The sequence below is a fragment of the Orycteropus afer genome, unplaced genomic scaffold, assembly GCF_000298275.1.
Source record: "Orycteropus afer afer isolate SDZICR_OR568_19922 unplaced genomic scaffold, OryAfe1.0 scaffold00412, whole genome shotgun sequence".
Lineage (NCBI taxonomy): Eukaryota > Metazoa > Chordata > Mammalia > Tubulidentata > Orycteropodidae > Orycteropus > Orycteropus afer.
In genome coordinates this window covers 288233-308159 of record NW_006921999.1, presented here as the reverse complement: position 1 = coordinate 308159, position 19927 = coordinate 288233, and the positions used below count along the sequence as shown (strand labels likewise).

Here is a 19927-nt window from a genome sequence, read left to right as displayed (position 1 = left end):
AAGTTAATTTTATCTTCAAATACCTTATCAACTATTTAGGTTACTAAGAATTCAAAGTTATGATCAACTTATCAACATAGTTGGCTTCCAAAGATGATCAAATCCTTATGTGAAAATTGGCATTATGCAAAAATGGAGAATGGCACATCAGATCATAAAATGGAGAATGAATGTATATATATATATATATATATGTGTGTGTGTGTGTGTGTGTGTGTATGTATATATACATACACATATTTGCAAATCAAAATGAAGTATAAAAATATGTACTCCTTTCACTAGAATGTTTTAAACTTGTATTTATTGTGTCCTTATGTAGTGCCAAAGATAAAAGCTTAATATAACATCAAATAATATATAGTGGTTTATATATAAAGTAGCTATCATAGGTAAGGAATATATTAGAATTTGTTTTTCAGAATGAAATAATTATGCTATACCATTCATCTTATACTTGATTACACACTTTAATCAAATTTATAACATAACAAGTATTACGATACTTATATGTACAGCCAGTTGCAAATGAACAGTCAAGCTCACAAGGGCTCAAACTTACAATATTTACTTAAAGTGCAAAATCTTCTATCTAAAACAAAATATTTAGAATAGCATATGTTTTTAAAGCGGATGTGTATAAATAACCTGCCTATTAGTTTTTTCCTTTTTTCCTACACCAATACCTTTTCTCACCAACATAAATGAAAGCTATACATATGGGCTACAACAAATGGAATACAGAGGAATAAGATCAATTAAATCTCTGGAAAGAGGCAATGGAAAAGCTCAGTATCATCAGTTAAAACAAGGCCAGGAGCTGATTGTGGAACAAACCGTCAATTGCTTATATGTAAGTTCAAGTTGAAGGTGAAGAAAATGAAAACAAATCCACAAAAGGCAAAATATGACTTTGGTTGTATACCATCTGAAATCAGAGACCATCTGAAGAATAAATTTGATGCATGGAACACAAGTGACACAAGACCAAATGAGTTGTGGGATGACATCAAGAACATCATACTTGAAGAAAGCAAAAGGTCATTAAAAAGGAAAGGAAGAAAAGACCAAAATTCATGTGAGAAGAACTCTGAAACTTGCTCTTGAATGCAGAGTGGCTAGAGAGAATAGAAGACTGATGAAATAAAATAGCTGAACAGGAGATTTCAAAGGGTGGCTCAAGAAGACAAAGTAAAGTATTATAATGAAATATGCCATGACCTGTAGTTAGAAAACCAAAAAGGAGGACCACACGCAGTATGTCTCAAGCTGAAAGAACTGAAGAAAACATTTGAGCCTCAAGTTGCAATACTGAAGTGTTCAATGGGCAAAATATCAAATGGTGCAAGAATCATCAAAAGAAAAATTACATACAGAGATACTGGACCAAAAAGAGTAGGTCGATGGCCAACTATTTCAGGAGGTAGCATATGATACAGAACCAACGGTACTGAAGAAACTGGTGAAAAACAAGGCTCTAGAAATTGATGGAATACCCTTTGAGATGTGTCAACAAATGGAAGCAGTGCTGCAGGCACTTACTCATTTATGCTCAGAAATGTGGATGACAGGTACTTGGCCAACAGACTGGAAGGGATCAATATTTGTGCCCATTCCAAAGATAGGTGATCCAACAGAATGTGGAAATTACTGAACAACATCCTCGATATCACATGTAAGTAAAATTTTACTGAAGATAATTCAAAGATTGCTGCCACAGAATATTGACTAGGAACTGCCAGAAATGCAAGTTGGATTCAGAAGAGGACATGAAATGAGGGGTATTATTGCTCTTGTCAGATGAATCTTGTCTGAAAGAAAAGAATACCAGAACAATGTTTCTGGTATTGTTTCATTTCCATCTTCTTTTGATGCTTCTTGCAACATTCGATATTTTGCCCATTGAACCCTTCAATATTGCAACTTGAGGCTTAAATTTTTTCTTCAGTTCTTTCAGCTTGGGACATACTGACTGTGTTCTTCCCTTTTGCTTTTCTAACTACAGGTCATGGCATAATTACTTGTATTTTATTGACTATGCAAAAATGTTCAATTATGAGCAATGTGTAGATCATAATAAATTATGGGTAACATTGGGAAGAATGGGAATTCCAGAACACACAACTGTGCTCATAAGGAAATTGTAAATATATCAAGAGGCTATTATTCAAACAGAACAAGGGGATACTGAAGGGTTTAAAATCAAGGACGGTGTGTGCTCGGGTTGTATCCTTTCACTATATTTGTTAACCTGTATGCTGAGCAAATAATCAGGGAAGCTGGACTCTATGAAAATTCAAAAATTCTAAATAAAATCAATTATCTCGTGAAACTAGACCAAGCATATAATGACGATTTTGTTGGAAATTTTAAAATGGATGATTCTATGTTTAAAAGTACTTTTCTCATGTTCTTATTTGATGTTTGGATAAATATAATGCTAGTACCTCCAACACATACCTGCCTGTAGCATCTCATAAAGGTCTTTGATTCCATAACAATTGAAGAAAGTACGTAGGGAATTATATTAAGTGAGTGAACATACCACTACCCACTGCCATCAAGTTGATTCCAGGACACAGCAGTCCTATAGGACAGAGTAGAACTGATCCATAGGGCTTCCAAAGCTGTAAATCTTTACGGTGGTAGAACACCTCTTCTTTCTCTTGTGGAGCAGATGGTGGTTTTGAACCACCCACCTTCTGGTTAGCAGCCAAATACCTTAGCCACTATACCACCAGTGCTCCTTAGTGAGTAAACAACAGACATGTATCCACATAGCATATGATATAATGAGTTGTCAACTGTTTTATTTTCTCTTTAGTCCTATTCTGGGCATTCTCATCCCTTTTGGTAATTTCCACTGATGTATCTATATGCAAGATTCTGAGTTATACATAAAAATTTCCAACTTCCTATAGAACAAATACAGCTGGTTATGCTTTAGTCACATGGAAGAGGATATTCTAAATATGAATTAATCTCTTTAGTTTTTCTCCTTATTTTTTAATCTGCTTGTTGTCATGTGCTGCCACATCATCTCTGACTCACAGTGATCTTATGTACAACAGAATGAAACACTGCCTGATCCTGTTCCAGCCTCATAATTCCTCTATACCTGAGCCCATTGCTGCAGCCACCGTGTATATCCATCTTCTTGAGGGCCTTCCCCTCTTTCATTGACCCTCCACTTTACCAAGCACAACATCCTTCTCCAAAGAATGGTCCCTTCTGACAACATGACTGCAGAAGGTAAGATGAAGTCTGGCCATTCTCGCTTCCAAGGAGCATTCTGGCTGCACTTCTTCAAAGACAGATTTGTTAGTTCTTTTAGCAGTCCACAGCAATTTCAGCATTCTTCGCCAGCACAACTCAAAATCATCAACTCTTCCTCGGTTGTCCTTATTCATTGTCGAGGTCTCACATGCATATGAGGTGACTGAAAATGCCATGACTTGGGTTAGGCACATCTTAGTCTTCAAGGGGATATCTTTGCCCTTCAGCACTTGAAAGAGGTCTTCTGCAACAGATCTGACCAATGCAATATGTCTTTTGATATCTTGACTGCTGCTTCCACTGGTGTTGATTGTAGAACTAAGTAATAGGAAGTCTTTGACAGCTTCAATCTTTACTCCATCTATTGTGATGCTGTTTACTGGTCCAATTGTGAGGATTTTTGTTTTTATAATGAGATGTAATCCATACTGCAGATGGAAGTCTTTAATTTTCATCAGTAAGTGCTCCAAGTCATCTTCACTTTCAATAAGCAAAGTTGTGTTGTCTGTGTATCTCAGGTTGTTAATGAGCCTTCCTCCAATCCTGATGCCATGTTCTTTATATAGTCCAGCTTCCCTGACACACCCCCTTCCTGATTTTACACCATGCAGTGTCCCCTTGTTCTGTTCAAATGACAGCCCCCTGATCTAAGCACAGGTTCCTCATGAGTACAATTAAGTGTTCTGGAATTCCCATTCTTCTCAGTGTTATCCACAATTTGTTATGATCCACACAATCGAATACTTTTGCATAGTCAATATAACATAAGTAATCATCTTTCTGGTATCCTTTGCTTTGAGACAAGATTCATCTAACATCAGTTATGATATTCCATGCTACATGTCCCTCCTGAATCCAGCTTGTATTTTTGGAAGTTCTCTGTCAATATACAATCTGCAATTGTTTCTGAATTATCTTCACTAAGATTTTACTTGTGTGTGATATCAAAGATATTGTTCAATAACTTCCATATTCTGTGGGATCACTTTTCTTTGGAATGGGTACAAATATGGATTTCTTCCATTCAGTTGGCCAGGTAGTTGTCTTCCAAATCTCTTGACATAGCTAAGAGAGAGCGTCCAGCACAGTATCTGATTTGTTGAAACATCAGTGGGTAGTCCATCAATATTTGGAATCTTGTTTTTTGCCAATTCCTTCAGTTGAAGATCAACCAGGTCTTTTTGGTTCAATGACTCTGTATTCCTTCCATCTTCTTTTGATGTTTCCTGCATCTTTCAACATATTGTCCATGGAATCTTTCAATATTGCAATTTGAGGCTTAAATTATTTCCTCTGTTCTTTCAGCATGAGAAATGCTGAGCACATTCTTCCCTTTTGGTTTTCTAACTCCAGGTCTTTGCACATTTCATTACAGTAATTGGCTTTGTCTTCTCGAGCTGCTTTTTGAAATCTGCTCAGCTTTTTTATCTTGTCGCATCTTCCATTTGCTTTAGCTACTCTCATTCAAGGAAAAGTTGCAGAGTCTCTTCTGACATACATTTTGGTATATTCTTCCTTTTCTGTCTTTTTAATGACCTTTTTCTTTCTTTGTGGATGATGTTCTTGATGTCATTCCACAGCTCTTCTGGTTTTCATTCACTGGTGTTCAATGCTTCACATCTATTCTTTAGATGGACTCTAAATTCAGGAAGGATATAATCAAAGATATAATCATATTTTGGCTCTCATGGACTTGTTTTAATTGTCTTCAGCTTCAACTTGAACTTGCACAGTTGATGGTCTATTCCACAATCATCTCCTTGCCTTGTGTTAGCTGAAGATATTGAGCTTCTCCATCACCTCTTGTCGCAGATATAGTCAATCTGATTTCTGTGTACTCCCTCTGGCAAAGTCCATGTGTATAGCGACCATTTGTGTTGTTAAAAGCATAGTTGCAATGAATAAGTTATTGGTCTTGCAAAATTCTATCATGCAATTTCTAAGGTAATTTCTATCACCATGGCCATATTTTCCAACTGATGGAGAGTCTTCTTTGTTTCCAACTTTTACATTCCAATCACCAGTGATAATTAACACATCTTATCTTTGGCTTTGGTGGTTGGTGCGTAAATTTGAGTAATAGTAGGATTAACCAGTCTTCCTCATAGGTATATGGATATTGTCATATCATTGACAACATTGTACTTCAGGATAGATCTTAAAAAATTCTTTGTCATGATGAATGCCACATCATTCCTCTTCAATTTGTCATTCCCAGCATGGTAGATCATATGGTTTTCTGATTAAAAATGGCCCAAACCAGTCCATTTCAGCTCACTAATGCCTAGGATATCAATCTTTATGTGTTCCATTTCATTTTTGACAATTTCCAATTTTCCTATATTCATACTTTGTACATTACATATTCTGATTATTAATGGATGTTTTCAGCTGTTTCTTCTCATTTTGAATCATGCCACATCAGCAAATGGAAGTCTCAAAGGCTTAACTCTATCCACATCATTAAGATTGGCTCTATTCTGAGGAGGCAGCTTCTTCTTAGTCATATATTTAATGCCTTCCAACTGGAGAGGTTCATCTTCTGGCACTATATCAGATAATGTTTCAGGGCTATTCATAAAGTTTTCCAGTAATATATCAGACAGTGTTTCACAATTATTCATAAGGTTTTAACTGGCCAATTTTTTTGAGAAGTGAATGGCCTCTTCCTTCTTTTGAGTCTGTCTTAGTCTGGAAGCTCTGCTGAAACCTGTCCACCATGGGTAACCCTGTTGGCACTTGAAGCACTGGTGGCATACCCTCCAGCCTCACAGTAACACAGAAGCCACTACAGGATGACAAACTGACAGACAAATGCATCTCCCTTAGTTGTTCCAAATTGCTCCACTCCTGCTTCCTGGCCTGCCCTACCTGTTCTGGCCTTCCAAAAGCTGGTCTTGCCACTTCCTGGCTTGCCCTACTTTATCTTAGTTACACCATTTACTCATTCTTTCAAGCTAAAAATTCTATTAAATCACTGTCTGTCCTCTATTTTAATCCACCTTGATAAATAAATATCTATTTTAGTTTTCCTTGCTTTCATTTTTAGTTCAGCCTTTTCAGTCATGGACTATAAATGGCTTTCTTTTTAGTCTTTCTCTGAAAATCTGTATTACACAACTGGAGCACAACTTTCTGAAGTAAAGATATGATTCAGTCCCTTCCTTTCTCAAAACAAGACAAACAAACAAAAAAAATTAACTTCTAATTCACTATATAGAGGGTAAAACAGTATTGTTGTTATTGTTAGCTGCCATCAAGTCAGCCCTCAATTCACGGTGACCACATATGTAATGGGATCAGAACATTGTGATTCATATCAATCTAATTTTGGTCCTTGTCATATTCTACTTTCCACATACAGCCTATGTATGTTCCAGCTATATTGGAATGACTTATCATGCACACTCACAACACAGATCATAAACTATGTTCATCTGTCAAGAATAGGGTAAAAAATACCCTTTTTCATTAACTTTATTTTTCAGTAAATATTCTATAAAGAATTATTTCTGTTTTCAGTTCCCAATATCACTTTTCACATTAACACAGAGAATTCAACCTATAGTACTATATCAGCTCAAATATAATATCTTCCATGATACTTGTGAAAATTTTGAGAGAAAAAATACAACTTATTCTTCTTTGTATCACCATGTATATAGCAGGAACTCCAAAAGTTTTAGCGGATTAGTAGTCTCACAGCTAAGAAAGATGTGTTCCATTAGTATAATCTTAATTAATGAAGGAAATTATGATGAACCTCAGACTTAATAAAAAGAATAGTAAATATAGCTTAAATGGAAGATATATAGGAGACTAGTGATTGTACTTTCTTTATATTCACTATATAAGAAAATAATTTTATATCAAACTCATAATTATCAGAATAAAACTCTGGAATTGTAAAATATAAAACAGCATTGATGATGATCTAAGTGGATACTCTTTTATATTATAACAGTTCAGTCTGGCAAGTCATTGGAAAGAAATATTTGAAGTTAATTAATTATATGTTAGATATGTTGTTGTTGTTGTTGTTATGTGCTGTCTAGCTTGCCCCAACTCCTAGTGACCCCTCCTTGGCTTTCTGAGGTGGTATCATTATGGAAGTAGATTACCCAACTTTCCTTCTGAGGTGGTGGGTTTGAACTGCCAGGCTTCTGGTTAGCAGTCAAGTGCCTTAGGCACTATGCTACTGGAGCTCCTATGTTAGATATACTACTTATAATTTGAGGACAGTACAGGAATAGGAAATGTTTCATTCTGTTGTACATAGTGTCGCTGTGAGTCTGAACTGACTCAAAGGCATCAGCAACAACAATAATGTTCTATTGAATGCAGTTTTATTTTCTGGTGGATTTAAAAACATATATGTATAAGGATTTTTCATACTAATTTATAAAATATTATTTGTTGTTATGTGAAGATTGGTATCAAAATTTTCAGATTTCTTTTATTGTAAATGGAGAGGTGATTGAAGTGGCAAGCTCTCTGAAACATGGTTAATGTTTATAAGTTGTCTGATTGGAGGTATGAAGGGTAAGGGGACTTGTGCACTTAGGAATCTTATAACACTAATGCTTTGGTTACATCTTATTTTTACTATTATATTCTGAATGAATAGCATAATAGAAGCAGAGGTAGTAATCATTTCCTTATGGGAGTCAGGAGGAACTGGCCATGTGTCCCAAGATACCTCAAGCAGAACCTGTAATATTTCAGCAGTATTCCAGGGCAGAGAATATCTAATTAACAAAATATAAAGTGATTAATTTTTCATCATATCTCTTGTAACTCTAGATATGTATTAAACATTGTATTTGTTTTTATTTTCCTCATAGACTGATGATGGAGAGTCAGGCTATAGGACATTCTTTCTTTTCTTTTTTTTTTAATTAACTCTCTGTGTGCATGTACAGTTAGAACAGCTCTTAACTATATAGGTGCCCACATCTTGTAGTTTAAGAATCTAACTCATGCACATTAGAAAACTATAATTTTAAAAAATGCAACAAATGCCACAATAAAAACACTACTGAAATACTGAGGGTCTGGAATAGGAAGGTATATGCATGCTGCGGGAGGAGAAGAGGCATAGAGAGAAAGAGGAGATTGAATGATGCATATTATTTGGTGCAGAAAAAACATGCCTATTTTATGTCAAAAGGGAGTCTGGGTGGTGCAAGTGGTCAGTGATGTGCTGTTAACATAAATATTTTTGGTTGAAACTCACCCAGTAGCAAGAAAACTAGTGGTCTGCTTCTGTAAAGATTAATTTAGATAAATAAATGGATCAGTTCTACTCTATTGCTTTGGGCCACCATGACTCAGAGGCTTACTCAACAGTGACTGATAACAATAACATTACTTCAGCTGCAGAGTGTTAGCTGCTGAAGGTTTATAGCTGAGTACTTCCTAGGCAATTGCCTTAGACTAAGGAGGGAGCTGCACAAAATGGGGTCTGCAGCTTATATCCAGTGACTTGATTGAGGAAGACCAAGAGAGCCCTCTTGCCTCAATTCAGGAAATATTTGGCCATTTTAGCTTCTGAGCAATCTTGGTGAAGCTTCTAATTGCACCACAGCTTCTCACTCTGTCCAATCATGCTTCTCTCACTCCCTCACAGATGTTGATCCTTAGAAAAGTTCCCAATAAATGGTCAGAAGACACATCCTGTTTTAGAGTCTATTTCTCAGGGAATCTGACCTAAGACAGAATTTGAGGAAGAAACATTTGATTTGTGAAGAGCAAGAAGTATTGAAAATTGGGAGGCACACTTGATAGCTAGGAAGAAAATGGTGAAAAAAAATATATCTGTACAGTATATTTTACATGTATTTAAGTAGTATCCCATACCATCATCCTTTAATTATTATTTGTCTTAAAATAACACTACAGATATAAGGTATGATATATTATTTTTATCAATCATTTTCTAGATTATAAACTGACTGTTCATCAGGGAGAAATTGGTTTTTATGCAAAAAACAAAAAAACCTGGTTTAGTCCTTGTGACTTCATCTAATATCATAATTAATCATGTAGCTGTGAAATTCACAGTAATATGGTTCCCCATGAACATGTTTACCCAGTCTGCTTTGCTTTCCTACATGAGTGAAAGTGATGGTTCAATTTCAAAAGTAATCACTAACAGTTATCTGGTCACATGCATGATGTGCATATAGATAGCTACAGTGTAACAATTAACACAATTTCATGCTAAAAAGAAAAAAAAAATATCTGTCTAACTGTAACCATTGAATGAAACGATTTTACCTGAACTAGATTTTATCTGAAAGTAGGTATAATTTTTCCTATGCTGTAACTTGTTGTATATGTTGGTATTTGAGGTGCGATGGCTGCTCTTTTATTAATGACACATGAATCATGTCTCAAGAGAAACTAAATTAACATTTCAGAATAAATTATTACTATATGTACACTGTTACCAAAATTGGTATTTGTTTGAAGAGCTTATTTCACATCTGTATTAATAACTGTCAAAATGGCCTCTTTAAAAATATTAAATTTTTTTTCTTCAAATTCTATGCAGTAAGAGTTAAATTCCTCTTACTGTAGTAAAAACAATTGAAGAAGATTGCTAAAAAAAATAAATAAATAAAAGGCGGTATTGAAAAGTGTTTGTAAGTCCAAGGTGTGTTGGTGAAAGACTGACTTTATTTTTTTTAATTTGTTACTAAATAATGTTTTTGTTCATGTAATTTGGTGAATAAGAACACTGAAAAATTAAAGCAAACAAACAACAAAAGCAAAATGGTGGTTTTACAAGCAATTTCCAGAGTATAATAACTGAGAAAAAAAAAATTTCATGGCTGAGCCAGATAAAGCAGAATGAGTCCAGACGTAGGTCTAACTCGTAGTAGAGATTCCACTGTTGTTGTTGTTGTTATGTGCCGTCAAGTCAAACCCGACTCATAGTGACCCCCCTTGGGTTTCCGAGGCAGTATCACTACAGAAATAGGATTGCCCAACCTTCCTTCCGAGAAGTGGCTGGTGGGTTTGAACCGCCAGCTGTCTGGTTAGCAGGCAAGTGTCTTAGCCACTATGCTACCAGAGCTCCCTAGATACCTGTTTTTGGATGAATAGCAAAAAGCAAATCACATTGGAAAAGTGGTAGAAGTATAAGGATAGTGATCTATACACACATCAATATATACATACACATACACACAATTCTCATGCTGAATCAATAAGGAGATTTGGTGACTTCCTACTGATTATCTGTGATGGTAATGCTTTAGGGGAGAGACTAGATTAGCCTAAGATGCAAATTCAAAAGAAGGAAAGAAGGAAACATGCAATAGAAACCCCATACAAGGAAGATAAAGTTCCATATCTGAGTCCTCTGAATAAACACCTATGAGATACAGGTAGTTCCTGACTTACAACAAAAGCAGAAAATCTTAGTTATGAGTGATAGTTTTTTTTTTTTTTTTAATTTATACTCAGTAATATGTACTACACACAATGTTTCAGTGCATACTTTGCTGATCATTCTCATATTCACTGGCAGAAGGGGGATTGACAGATGAGTACTTAATGGATTTTGAAAAGAAAATAAATGTTAAAAGAGAAATCAGGAGGAAGATGAAGGAAAGAAGTTGTCAAAAAATTTTATAGTGAAAAGATTAGCTGAAGTTTTTTCTAAATAAAATCCAGGGGCTTCAGTTGCTTGAAAATATTGCCCCAAAGGCTGATTGCTTTGCTACAGTCTATAGGCAGATAGATGCTAGAAGCAGTGACTGAGATGTTACCATGAAATATATGAAGAAAAAAATGACCATTTGGACAACTATGACTAATTATCTGACTAGAAAAGTCATCCTTATTTTCAGGGACAATCCAGAAGATCCAGAACCTTCCACAAGTTGAGTTATTCTTACAAGTGACAAAATGCAAATGTTGCCAACCTCCTCTTCATTGATGGAGTAATTCTTTTTTATGGTTTAGGTATTTTTTTAAGGTATGCATGTATTCAAATATACCTTTAAGTTTATATGTAATATTTCTAACCCCCAAGACACACAAAAAAATCAGAATTATAAAGATACTGATAACAAAAGGCAATAATAATAATAATAAACTTAAAAAACAAGGTATTTGATCTACTGATTTACAATGGAGTTGTCAGAGTGGAAACCCATACCAAATAGGGACTACATGTACTGATCGGGCAAGAAAAGTTCAAAATGTTTAATAAAATATCATATTATGGTAGCAAAAAAACGCTTGATGATGAATTACTTCAGTCAGAAAATTAAAATATCTTGCTGAAGCACTGCATATAAGGTTAACTTCTTCCTGCACTCATCAGGGAACAACAGAAACTATCACCATCTTTGAAACAATAAAATTCTGAAATCCTAAATAAACTTTGGAGAAATAGCATTTGTTTTTCTTTCTCTTCTCTGATGTTCCTATACCTGTAATTAGTGTGACAGATGCAACTACTGTAGTAAAAATCACCAGAGATACTATATTTTTTCTCTCATTTTCTTTTAATTTCAAATATATTATCCCAGTCAAAAGTAGTAGTTGGGTTGTTTTAATCACTGACAGCTTTCATAACAATTATTAGTCCAGGCTAATCTCTTGGAAGTTACCAAAAAAAAAAAAAAAAAAAAAAAAGATGTGTCAGTAAATATCAACATAATCACTTATATATGAACAGATTCAGAATAGGAAAAGATGAAGACTAAAAATTCCTCTTTGCCTGCTATTCATGTGAATCATCAACTGAATATCATATTTTATAAACTACATATTTCAATTGAAATTGTGCTGAAGGAATTCTAACACTAAAACACAATTTGGCAACAATGAGGCACTCATGTATGTTCTTGAGGATTGATAAATATAATTAATGATAGAATATAAATTGAAAAAAAAAACAGTAATAAATAAAGGATACTTCTTATTTCACTTTTAAAGTGAATTAAAAGATAATGCTTTTAAAATACTGAGACCAGCACAATAGCCTTTCCTCAATTCAGATGAGCAAGAGAAGCTCCTGCTTCTTTTACTTAAAGCTTTAATTCTTTCCTCTGCCAAAGGGATGAATGCAGATGAGTGACATTTCCCTTACAATACTAGGTATTGAGCAAGTCTGTCCTTCAGGGATGACTTTACAAATATCATTCACATGAACTAACTAATAAGTGCAAAGTGTTTGAGTGGAGAACAGTAACAAAAATGAAAAAAAATCCAAAAGATCTTGGGAAAGTTGTAAATTGTTAGAAAATATGTTACAATAATATAAATAAGGCCTTTCAGTGTGCATCTAACCAGAAAAGCAATTACATTTTTGTTTCTAGGGAAAACATAATCTTGACGATTCATTTCAATTATGGTGACCTGCCCACCCAGAATCTGTTTTTCCTTCCTTCCAATTTATCTGTAAATGAAAACATGCATTACATATTGCCACACAGCTGCCACTCTCTACTTGGCAGGAAAATTGAAGCTATGATAGCACATATCACTTACTATGCTAAAAGCTGAAAGCAAGTACTTAACTAGGTACATGTCAAATACAATTTTAAAAAAATTCACTCACAACAAATGAGCACCACAATAATAGATCTTAAAAACTTAATTCAAAGGATATATTTTATAACATGAAAAGAAGAAATTCATGAATAGAAAAGTTTTTTACATAAAAATTCCACAATGGATCATCATTGCTGCTGAATATAACATCTATATCTGCAGAAGACGAGAACCACTGGGTGTGGAATTCAGAGCCTTTAATCCTTAGATACATCTGGGGGAGTTTTCACTAGAAGATGCAGATGCTCAATCCGTGGTATCATTTTCATTTGTAAAGTTTTCTCCAAACCTTTTTCTAAAAGCATCCAATAATAAAACTTCCAGAAAAATTCTTTCTTACTATCATATAAATTATTTGCCTAAATATCACTGTACACAATAACAGCCATAAGTTTTCAGGGCCTCCTGGAAATTATGACAACTGGCAAGCTTCTGAGCAAGTCATCTTATCTTTCTGAATAACAGTTTCCTCTTTTGTAAAATGAAGAGTTTATTTTGGTGATATGATAATATTTCTGAGTTTTCAAATTAACAACAATAATGAACTATGGAACAATATAGTTTACCACAGAAAGCTGTTTATTTATTTATTTATTTAAAGGTGAGTCAGATGCAACGATCAAATGGAGTTGTGTTTGATTTCTGACTCTACCATTACCTGTGGGATGGTGGGCAGGTACCTGGAATTTCTCCTTGAAGAGAGTTGTGTACATGACAAATTATCATGGGAGCTCTGGTAGCATAGTGGCTAAGACACTTGCCTGCTAACCAGACGGCTGGCGGTTCAAACCCACCAGCCACTTCTCGGAAGGAAGGTTGGGCAATCCTACTTCCGTAGTGATACTGCCTCGGAAACCCAAGGAGGGGTAGCTATGAGTCAGGGCCGACTCGATGGCACATAACAACAACAACAACAACAACAGGTATTATCATTACCATGTTTAAGTGATTTCTAATTATCACCTGCCCACACCCAAATATCTTAGTCACATTACCCTTAAGAAAGGAGTTCTGGTGGTGTAGTGCCTCAGTCATTTGACGGCTAATCAGAAGGCTGGTGGCTCAGACCCATCAGCCACTCCACAGAAAGAAGACTGGGAAATCTACTTGCATAAAAATTTACCTCCTTGGAAACCCAGTGGGGTCACCATGAGTCAGACTCCACTCAACGGCAGTGAGTTTGGTTTGAGTTTTACCCTTATGAAGGAAGATAATTTCCTCTTTTCACAGGATGGTATTAATTTTCAAAGCAATGAATATGAAAAGTAACTATCCTATATTGCTGATGATTAAAAAAAAATGAAAATTTACCTTTTCATTCTCTTAAGAGATAAGAAATAAATATTTCTTCATCTTTGAGAATTTCATTTGCTATTGTCTAAAATATATTTCTCAACAAGATGCCTACATTACCTCTTAGGCCCTCAAGTTCCAATGATGATTTTTGTTGAAGTTGTTAGGATAGACCATTCTCAATTCTGTAGTTATTACAATTATCAATAATTGTTTGAGTGGCCACATCTATAGGTCTGTCTTCCGGCATATTATTGGCTTCATAAGGTCAGGGACATTTGTCCATCAGTTTATTGCTTTCACACAATACTCTTCAGTACTTTTTTTAAATCACAGTATTTTTTTCTGGCTCAATATATATTCTACATTTAATGAATAAATGAATGCTGCACACCTTCTTGACATCCCTATCTCCAAGGTCACTATATCTTAATATTTTGTTCTTCGTTTTCTTCTCCAGGCACAAAACACTCAGTACTCAGTATAAAAACATAAAATCTGGCAGTTTTTAACATCTTCATTTTTTTTTAATTTAAGTAATATATTTTTATTGATGGCTATTTTTCTAAGTCTCTTTCAAATTTAACTTGAAAGTGTTCATGAATCTGCATATTTGAGGCCGTAACACCACTTTCCCTTCCTTTCAAATAATAAGTTTTGTTATCTTTAGCTTCACTGCCTGAACCAGACTCATGGGAAACAGTGTTGTTTAACCCAAATCTTTGTTGTTGTTGTTGTTTTGCCGTCGAGTCAGCCCCAACTCATAGCAACCCCTCCTTGGGTTTCCGAGGCAGTTATCACTACGAAAGTAGGATTGCCCAACCTTCCTTCCGAGGAGTGGCTGGTGGGTTTGAACCGCCAGCCTTCTGGTTAGCAGTCAAGTGCCTTAGGCACTATGCTACCAGAGCTCCTAACCCAAATCTATTTTTATTAATTTTTCACAGATTCTAATCTAAGCCCAAATAGCTTTCATCCTATATTTATTATGCATTTTCACAAGGAAAGAGATTGTAAGAGACTTGTTCATATGTATTATGGGTAGACTTATCTGGGAAAATAACTGACCCAAAGAGAAGTAAATAATGCATAATTTTGGTTGAGAATAAATGCTTACGGTCATTTATTCATTCAGTAAACATTTCAGATACCAATCACATAAATCACAGTTCTTGCCTTTAAGGATCTTACACTCTAACACAAAAACCTTGACAAGAAATCAATAATTACAAAGGAATGTACCAAGTCCAACAGAACAAAGAGGACGTCATAAGTATGGCATGTCATCTGTCATTCTGCATGCCCTCTGCTTAGCCTCTAAAGTCTTATAAGTGCCAGTTGACTCCTACATTTGGTTTCCATTGTAGCCCTTTAACATGAGGAGACAGAGTAATAAAGGAGAATGATGAATGTGACACTGTAGCCAAGAAAAAAAAGTCCTCAGTACATTTTTAATTAAACTCCTGGAATTTTCCAGAAATCACTGGTGTATTTGATGAGGAGGTCAAGGTCCTAAAAAGGAAAGCCAGAAATGCACTGGCTTTACTTTGTCCACCCATTCTTGATATAGCCTGGGAAACAGGTTGCAGAACAAAACTATTCAAAAATTGGATGGGCTACCTCATAAGATGGTGAATTCCTGTCAATATGTCAGTATTCTCTTAAGCAGTGGGTCTTACCAGAAATACATCAGGTGGGAAAGAAGGTTCAATGAAAAAATATATCCTTCAATTCTTAGAGCTCATGAGTCTATAATGTCACAAAATATAGCATTACACACATATTTTTAGCAAATCTTGTGTTCTTTTCTTACATACAGTCTTTAGTAGTAATGTGGACATATTTTGAGGAAATGGGCATCAGGATTTATAAATGCAATAAGACTTTTTCTATTTCCTGAAGCAAATCGAGGTCAGTTTCCTGTCTAATTTCATAGCAGAACTGAAGTGAATGAAATCCACAAATATCAATGGTACATGCTGATCAAGCTATTTTAGCATCTATTGATTGATTTTAAATGGAAACAGTTGCTATCCAGTTGGTTTTAATTATTGAAAATAACCACCATATTGCTATTACATGTTCTTTTTCCTACTGAGCTCTCCACTGACTTTCCACTAACACTCCTTTCTTAGTACTTCCTGTGGTGCATAACATCATGGAAGCTTTTACCTAGCATGCAATTTACTTAGGTCTGCACTACATGATAGGAGAAGTGCCAGCTAGAATTATAAAGGTTTCAGAGGTAACAAAAGATATCCTGTTACATTTTGAATAAGCCAAACTTGGTGAAGGGAACTTAGGTTTCTTATGCACAATAATAGCTCTTATATTTAGAAAAATATCATATAGTTTTATTTGAAAACCCATAAATAGAAACTTTAAAATAAAATATTAAGACACATAATTTCACTTTAGTTGCTAGCATCAAAAATGAGATCCTTATCATGAAAGAACTTAAAATTTGAGGAAATGAAATAGGGAAAAACAATGAGGAATAAAAAAGATAGCATTCGTTAAATGATGAATATATATATTTCCTCTCTAGAAAGCCAGCCTTACTAATTCAGCAGAATAAATGAAATCTTTATGAAAGATATGAGCATGAAACAGACTCTGGAGAAGTTTGGAGATGTGGATTCCAGAACAGAAACAATGATCAAAGGCATACAAATGAGGGTTAGAATAAGTTATACAGGGAACAGGTTTAGAGCCATCCAATTACAAAGAATAGTGCCTAAGGCACTTGACTGCTAACCAGAAGGCTGGTGGTTCAAACCCACCAGCCACTCCTCAGAAGGAAGGTTGGGCAATCTACTTCTGTAGTGATACTGCCTCAGAAACCAAAGGAGGGGTTACTATGAGTCGGGTCCGACTCGACGGCACATAACAACAACAGTCATAAGGGAAGAGGCTGGAGAGAGGAAATAGGCTCAGGTTATAAAAAAAATTTTACATCTTAATAAAAGAACAGACTTGTATTTAGTAGGCAATGGGAAAACATGATGTCTTAGATAAAGGAGTGAAACAACTGGTCATAGCAAATATATAAACATACAGTGTCATCCAGGATGACTTGGTTATAGAAGGGAGTAGGAATAGGAGCAGTGACCCCCAGGTAGAAAACTGGTTTGAGAAGGCTAGATGAAATGTGCAAGCAGCTTGTCTCATTAGTTTTTACTTTTTGAGTGTTCAAACAGATTTTTCCCAAGAAATATTTTCCAATGGGATATTATTTCATTTGTCAATGTTCACTTTAATAAAAATGCATTTTTAATATACAGTGAAGCCTGCAAAGAGGTACAGTATGAGATTAGTGACTTAATTTGTTCAAATTTTGAGTACCTAGAATGAGCAAGGCATATGGTAGATTTAAAGATATGAACCAAAACAAAACTCACTGCCATCAAATTGATTTCAACTCATAGTGACTTTATGTCAGATTAGAACTACCCCACAGGAATTCAAGGCTGTTAAGTCTTTAAGGAAGCAGACTGCCTCATCTTTCTCCCACAAAGTGGGTTGTGGGTTTGAACCACTGACCTTTTGGTTAGTAGTCAAATGCTTTAACCAATGCACCACCAGAGCACCTCTGAAAATACAAGGATGGTGAATTTTCTATGCCATTTCTGCTGTAATCCTACCCTTATTCAACCAGTCAAATTGGAACACTTTGATCCCAGACACCTGCATAGCTGCCATTCCCTTTCTCCAGGCACATCTTTGGTGAGTTGCCAAAGTTATTTTTCCTACAGAAATGTTTTCCAAATATAACAGCTGTATCCCTTTTGCCTTAGTTCAGATCCTCATCATTTCTCCGTAGGGAATATTTCAAGAACTTCCTCTAAGGCCTGTGTGCCTTTAATTTCACCTTTTTCCAAGCCATTCTTCATAGTGCCACAAAGAGATTTATGAAACAAACATCTAATTTCTTAATAAAACAACTCTCTTTCCTGATCTCTATTTCATACAGAATGGAATTTTAATTCTTAAGCCAAATACTCAAGGCCCTTTGCAATTTGGCTCCTATCTACCATTATGACGTCACCTACAACAGATTTCCCTTCCCCAGTTTGCACTAATAACTCTCTCTCTCTCTCTCTTTTTTTTTTCCCCTGACTTCCATGCCTTCATGACCTTGTCATGAATTTCTTTACCATTTTCAGTATCTGGAGAAATTCTAATACTTCAGAGAAAGCTCAAATGTCATTTCTTATTTCTCACCTTTACTAGAAAGTTTTACTTATTATATGCTTCTAACTCTTGTGTATGCTACTTTATTATAGTTTGTATATAGTCATATTTTTTATTCATGAGTTTTTCTCCCTATTTAGGCAATGATCCCTTTCAGGGAGATTTATGCCCTACTTATTATGTATCCTAAGTGATTTAAACAGTGCTTGGCAAAAATGCCCTAAAATATTTTTTACACGAACAAATGACTTTATTTCAGAAGCTATGTTAAAATTTTAAATTCATTTATCTTTAACAGCTTTACTCAAACCAAAGTCACTGCCACTGAATAGATTCTAACACAGAGAAACCCTACAGGATACAGTAGAGCTGCCCCATAGGATTTCTAGGGCTGTAAATCATTATGGAAGCATATTGCCTCATCTTTCCTCCACAGAGTAGCCTGTGGGTTCAAACCACTGACCTTTTGGTTAGCAGTTGAGTTCCTTAACCACCGTGCCACCAGAGTTCCTTTTATCAAATCAACCAATATAGAATTTACATAGCATGAAGTTTAATTGTTTAAATCATATAATTCAATGGTTATTGAGATATTTTCAGAGTTGTGGAATTATCACCATAATCTAAATTTGGAACATTATCATCACACCCCAAAAACCATCATCTAACTACTGGCAGCCATGTCTTATTCACACCTTTCTCTATCCCTAAGGAACCATTATTTCTTGTGTCTATAGATTTGTGTATTCTAGGTATTTCATGTAAATGGAATCATACAGTGTTGGTAATTTATGTCTGATTTATTTCATTTGGCATATTAATTTTGAAGTTCATCTATATTACAGCATGTATCACTTTTTCATTCCTTTTTTATTACCTAATGACATTCTTTTGTATGAACATAATATTTTGATTATTTATAACAAGTTGGTAGACATTACAGATGTTTCCATTTTCGGCTGTTCAACCTAATCCTGCTATAAAATTTGTGCACAAATTTGTGGGCATGTTTTGATTTTTTCATGGATAGATGCCACCAAGAGAAGACCTGGTGGTGTAATGGTTAAGCACTTCCCTCCTAAGCAAAGCTCAGTGATTGGAATCCACCAGCTGCTTCCTGAGAGATGGATATAGTAATCTGTATCCATAAAGTTTACAGCCTCATTAGCACTTTGGGGCAATTCCACTTTGAAATATATAGTTCTATCAGTAGAAATTGACTCCACAGCATACAAGAACAGATACCTAGGAGGGCAACTATTAGGGCATATGGTAACTCTAGGTTTAATATTTTGAGTAGCTGCCAAACTTTCTTAAATAATCTTTAGAGGAATAAAGACATATTATTTAAAAATATCTATAGCGAACATGATTCTTCCTAACCATGCTCCACTGTCACTCAATTCCTCTTCCAAGGTCCAACAAATGTTACCAATTACTTTTGGAAATACTTTATGGTTGTTGTTGTTGTTGTTGTTGTTGTTTTGCCGTCGAGTCGGCCCTGACTCATAGCGATCCCTCCTTGGGTTTCCGAGGCAGTATCACTACGGAAGTAGGATTGCCCAACCTTCCTTCCGAGGAGTGGCTGGTGGGT

General features: G+C 35.2%; 1 protein-coding gene across 1 annotated transcript in view; it reads right to left on the bottom strand.

The window, feature by feature from the left end:
* Window positions 1-19927, bottom strand: part of LOC103208103 (ephrin type-A receptor 6) — a 1324606-nt gene that overhangs the window by 1093384 nt on the left and 211295 nt on the right. The gene's annotated exons all lie outside the window — the stretch shown is intronic.